Source organism: Pan paniscus, chromosome 14, assembly GCF_029289425.2.
Source record: "Pan paniscus chromosome 14, NHGRI_mPanPan1-v2.0_pri, whole genome shotgun sequence".
NCBI lineage: Eukaryota > Metazoa > Chordata > Mammalia > Primates > Hominidae > Pan > Pan paniscus.
Genome location: NC_073263.2, coordinates 62,089,981 through 62,095,980, shown reverse-complemented (window position 1 = coordinate 62,095,980; position 6,000 = coordinate 62,089,981). Strand labels below are relative to the sequence as shown.

General features: G+C 36.4%; 1 protein-coding gene across 11 annotated transcripts in view; it reads right to left on the bottom strand.

Moving 5' to 3' along the window:
- Window positions 1–526: 526 nt before the first annotated feature.
- Window positions 527–6,000, bottom strand: part of TDRD3 (tudor domain containing 3) — a 181,674-nt gene continuing 176,200 nt past the window's right edge. For 8 of the 11 annotated variants that reach the window (XM_008950652.5, XM_063595787.1, XM_008950653.5 and 5 more), the window contains one exon: window positions 527–788. The gene's annotated coding sequence lies outside the window, so the exon portion shown is untranslated. The remainder of the gene's footprint in view (window positions 789–6,000) is intronic. The other 3 variants (XM_003825323.6, XM_063595788.1, XM_055096831.2) reach the window with 1 other exon arrangement.

Here is a 6,000-nt window from a genome sequence, read left to right as displayed (position 1 = left end):
CGACAGAGCGAGACTCCGTCTCAAAAAAAAAAAAAAAAAAGAATCAGTCTTTCATGACATCCCCGAGTCACTGAATTAGACCAATCCTGAAACCTACTATGCTTCTGGCAGTTAAGTGAGCCAATAAATTCCCTTTCATGTTTAAGCTGGTTCGAGATGGGTTTTCTGGTACTTGCAACCAGATGCATCCTTAAAGATCCACTGCACATTTTATGAGGAAGGGAATACCTGTTTTTTAAAATTGAATTACATTTGGAAAAGCTACCTGAGTGTTATAAACAACATATTCAAGTTTTAAATACTTTTTGCCGTCATATTTAGCAGGTATTACCATACTAAGAACTGCTATTTGGCTTCAGGCTGTTTTTTTAAGAAATGCGGCAAGCTGTGTCAGTTTATTCTGTAATTATAGGGGGAGGCTTCAGTATGCTGAAATTGCTATTCTATAGCAAGGCAATTAGTATGGGGTTAATACCAGATGAACAAGAAAGATAACATCAGGCAAATAAAACACACAGTAAAACAATAATAGCACAATGGTTTTATTGACGGCAGAAGAAAAATTCTTCCTTTCACTTGTAAAAGGTATTTGCTTAATTTAACTCAGTATTTTTTCCCATTCTTTGTGTGAGTTGACTGTTTTTTCCACCCTAAAATCTGCTTTTTCTTTCTTCAAATAATAATATCCACCACAGCTGCTACTTATTCTGAAGAGAAAGTGGAAGGTCTGTCAACAGGTTTCCAACAGGATGTTTCAGTCACTGGCTCGTTTCTTCACAAAGAGTCTACTTTAAAAAGAAATGAAGAAAATGAAATTGAAGCCTCAAATTAACTTTTCCATACTTTGTCAAGATACATTTCTGCTGAAACTTATCTGTAAATGTGAAGTGTTTGTATAAATAGATCTTGACTAGAATTTTGGATACTAATTTGTAAACATAATCTTTATAAAGCAATATGAAAGAAAAAAGCAAAATTTTTTTGAAAATAAACTTTTTTTTTAGACTTTGTTAAAGTACATCTCTGCCACTGTTATACCATTTATTGCTGGCATGTTGATTTCAGGAATTTGGATTAACTGAACTGTTTGTAACAGAGGATTACCAAAAACAGATGCAGTCTGCCTATGAACCACGTCTTTCCCTATCCTAACCGCCTCCAGTTCTTCTGTGAACGCCTCTGAATTGAGTTGCTCCACACAGGTGATTTATTTTGGTCTGTCACCTCCCCCTGCCTGCTCCCCACATTTATTAGGCACCACTCTAGTTAAAACTACTTTGGGTGGTGACAAGAGAAAGAGCTGAGATAAATGGCGAGAGAAGACTTGTATGCTCCAGGCCTATTTTAGCCTCATGCATGACAGCGTGCTTAGGCAGGGACTAGTGGAGTTCCTGCGGCTGCATACAAACAGCTCGTAAGTCTTGGGAAGTAAACAGTCTCCTGCTTAGAAAATAAAGAGCGTCGGGTACTATAATCCTCACCTGCTGCCTGTTCTGCTGGCATCATGGAGTTCTGTAACAGTTATCTTTATAGTGATCATTTTCCTGACATTGATGCTGGACCAGATTGTCAAAAAAAATTTCAGCATTTAAAAATATATCTTTTAGTAGTTAAAAATGGTGTTAAAAACCAGGACTTTGAAAATAAGTTTACAGTACCTATGTAGTAGTCTATGCTTAGCTATTGGTTTTAAGGTTTCTGACTAACACGTGAAACTGGGAATACCATTCTTTCATCAAACAAAGAAGAAACTGGAAGTTCCAAGTGAGTCAGCGTTTATTTAACTGCTTTACACATTGAGCCTTGACCTCCATGGCAGCAGGAGCTTCCTGCTGATCTGTCTTACAAAGGCTTCCTGCACAGGTCTCTGCCATCTCTCTTTTCACAGCAGGACATGCAACTCTAACCAATGTTTGAATGGACCAGTGCAATAGCTTCTTAGATTCTTTCCCTCCTGGTGCTATAATCCATCCTACATCCATCTGCAATATTTCCTAAGCTTAATTTTGATCATATCACTCTCTTAATCAAAAGTTCATGACAGCATCAAACACAACAAATTCAAACTCTTATGTATTTGAAGCCATGCTGTTTTCATCGCCGAAAAATATTTCTAACACCCATTGTTTTGGTTCATATTCTCTATTGTAGCCACTGAGAGCCACTTGCTATGGACTCTGCTTCCCTCGTTTAAACTTTCCTCTGCCTATACAGTGTCTTCAGAGGACTCCACCCCACCAGGAATGTGAAGCTTAAACTTCATGTCTAAGGGCTGCTCCTACTAATTAGTATCTAGTTCCTAGGACTCCACTCATGTCAGAAACCTCTCCAAACGCACAAAGTTTTGGTTGGACTAAAGAACTGTGTATAATTTCTCTATTTTATATCTGCTCATATTTCCAAGCTGTCTTAACAGTTATGACAGTGTCCAGGAACTAGAAGTTTGGAGTTTTGGGCTCTATCTCCCCTAAAGTCTCATATCTGACTTGTCACCACTTTTTCTCAGACTTGGGCCTATTTTTCCACATGCTCCCCAAGACCTTCTCTCACCTAGCCCTGATTCCTAGGTATCTCCTGCTCTGTCATTGAAGATGTCCTTAGTATTCGGCTCAAGTGGAATCCAATTCTCTCACCACAATGAGGAAGTATAAGTGTGTAGAGGGTTGGGGGAAGGGGATCTGTGGGGGCCTTGAAAAAAAGTTTTAGGATAATCAAAGAATGTGCAAATTACAATATAAAACTTTATCAAAACATACTGATTTAATAAACACTTACTGAACAGCTACCATGTGTCATTCATCACCTAGTGAAGTACTCAAAACATAAAAAGAAAACCTATGACTGTGAAATTATGTTTTTTAAAAGTGATAATAGCACCTTAAGTGTTTTTCACTACCTTGATAATTTCAGATAACAAAACCTTAGAAAATTTCAGCATATATTAGAATTCATGCTTATATTTGCTGGAAGTCAAATGGCTGGCTACAATGTTTATCTTTTTTTAGATGTTTAAGTTAATACAAACCAGGAATGAGGAAACAAATATCTTTTATCTCAAGAATATATTCCATTATGTAACAAGAGCAGAACATTATTATTTTTGAACCTCCCATTCAAAGATAGTATGTCAAAGAGATATTTCATTCTACTTCATAGTCTTTCATAACATATGCTTGAATTACAATGCAAAACTAAGTAAAATTTTCTTCAAACAAGATTACATGTCTTATTTTTTAGGGTGAATTTTGTAGTGAGAGTTTTAAAATGATACCATCATGGCACTGTCCCCCACCAATTTTTTTTTTATCAATGTCAGGAATCCAAAATATCTGCATCATATATTTCCTGTTAACAGTACAATCCAAAGCAAGCATTTTGTCAAGATGGAAGTTTTAACTCAGGGAACATAGAAAACCACTAAAATTGTGATGTTTAAGTTGATTAGGAACTGTGTGCATTGTTATTTGATATGGATAAGCTACAGTTACCATACGGTAATGGTTTACAATTTAGTTTTAAGCAATATATTATTTTTCAAAGGAAATTTCCCATGGAACCCTAGTATATAAAATATATGAAAGAAACTAAAGAAGGGTCAAGGGGACTAAGAGTTCCCCTCATCTGGCTGCACCCTTATTCATGTTCACTGCCTCCTCTCTACTTCTAGCTCTGCTAGATCCTACCTGCCTTCAACAGCCCTGAAGAAATTGAGTCCACTATTAAACAATGGCTGCCTTCCAGCAATGAGGGCATTGACAATCTTTGACCACAATTTAAAACTTTGTTTGAAGCAATTAAAAAGAAATAAAACACCCTGATTTCCTTTCCTTTGGATAAATACACAGTAGTGGAATTGCTGGATCATATGGTGGTTCTATTTTCAGTTTTTTTAGGAACCAACTTACTCTTCTCCATAGTGGCTGTGCTAATTTACATCTCCACCAACAATGTAAAAGGGTTCTCCTTTCTCCACATCCTTGCTAGCATTCATTACTGCCTTTCTTTTGGATAAAAGTCATTTTAACTGAGGTAAGGTGATATCTCATTGTATTTGATTTGCATTTCTCTGATGATTAATGATGTTGAGTATTTTTTCATATACCTGTTGGCCATCTGTATGTCTTCTATTGAGAAATGCCTATTCAAGTCTTTTGCCCATTTAAAAAATCAGATTATTATTTTTTTTCTTGAGTTGTTTGAGCTTATATATTCTGGTTATTAAGCGCTTGTCAGATGGATAGTTTGAAAATATCTTCTCCCATTCTGTGGGTGGTCTCTTAACTTTGTTGACTGTTTCCTTTGCTATGCAGGATCTTTTTAACTGATGTTATTCCATTTGTTCATTTTTGCTTTGGTTGCCTGTGCTTTTGAGGTCTTACCCAAAAAGTTTTTGCCCAGACCAATGTCCCAGACTGTTTCTCCAGTGTTGTCATCTACGAGTGTCATAGTTTCAAGTCTTAGATTTAAGTATTTAATCCATTTTGATTTTTGCTTATGATGAGAGTAGGAATCTAGTTTCATTCATCCATATACGGATATCCAGTTTTCCCAGGTTCATTTATTGGAGAGACTATCATCTCTCCAATGTATGTTCTTGGCACCTATGTCAAAAATGAGTTGGCTGTAAATATAGAGCTTTATTTCTGGGTTCTCCATTCTGTTCCATTGGTCTGTTTGTTTTTATGTCAGTACTATGCTATTTTGTTTACTACGGCTTTGTAGTATAATCTGAAATTAGGTAGTCTGATGCCTCCAGCTTTCTTCTTTATGCTCAGGATAACTTTGGCTTTTCTGGGACTTTTGTGGTTCCATATAAATTTTAGAATTATTTTTTCTATTCATATGAAGGATGTCCTTAGTATTTTAATAGAGATTTCATTAAATCTGTAGATTGCTTTGGGTAGTACTGTCATTTTAACACTATCGATTCTTCTAATCCATGAACATGGAGTATCTTTTCAGTTTTTTGGTGTGTCCTCTTCAATTTCTTTTATCAATGTTTTACAGTTTTCATTGTAGAGATCTTTCACTTCTTTGGTTAAATTTATTCCTAGGTGTTTTATTGTATTTGTAGCTATTTTAATTGGGATTACTTTCTTGGTTTCCTTTTCAGATTGTTTGCTGTTGAGGCCGGGCACAGTGGCTCTCATGCCTTTAATCCCAGCACTTTGGGAGGCTGAGGCAGGCAGATTGCTTGAGCTCAGGAGTTTGAGACCAACCTGGGCAACATGGCAAAACCCCATCTCCACAAAAAATACAAAAATCAGCTAGGCATGGTGGTGTGCACTTGTGGTCCCAGCTACTAGGGAGGCTGAGATGGCAGGACGTCTTGAGCCCAGAAGGCAGAGGCTGCAGTGAGCTCAGATGGTGCCACTGCACTCCAGCCTGAGTGACAGAGCCAGACTCTGTCTCAAAAAAGAAGAAGAAAAGGGGGGAAAAAAAACAATTGCGGTTGACATATAGAAATAGTAGCATTTTTGTATGTTGATTTTGTATCCTGCAACTTTACTGAATTTGTTTGTCAGTTTTAATAGTTTTTTTGGTAAACTCTAGGTTTTTCTAAATATAAGATCATATCCTCTGCAAACAAGAATAATTTGACTCTTCCTTTCCAATTTGGATGTTCTTTATTTCTTTCTCTTGTTTAATTGCTCTAGCTAGTACTTCTATTTTATTCAACTATGTTGAATACAAGTGGTAAAAATGGACATCTTTGTCTTGTTCCAGATCTTAGAGGAAAGGCTTGCAGTTTTTCCCCTGTTCAGTATGAGTCTAGCTGTGGGTTTGTCATATATGGCAAAGCTAAGAGAGAATTCTCAGTTTTCATTCACCTTTAAAATTGCTTTAATTATAAGCACACTGAGCTTATTTTATAAGTATAAGTTCTGTCTTATACAACACAAAGTTGCCAAAGTCCTTACATATTCTTTTGATTCTGCTTAAAAGCAGACATGGGCACTAAATGACAAACCAGTTATTCCATGCCGTAAGAAAAATACC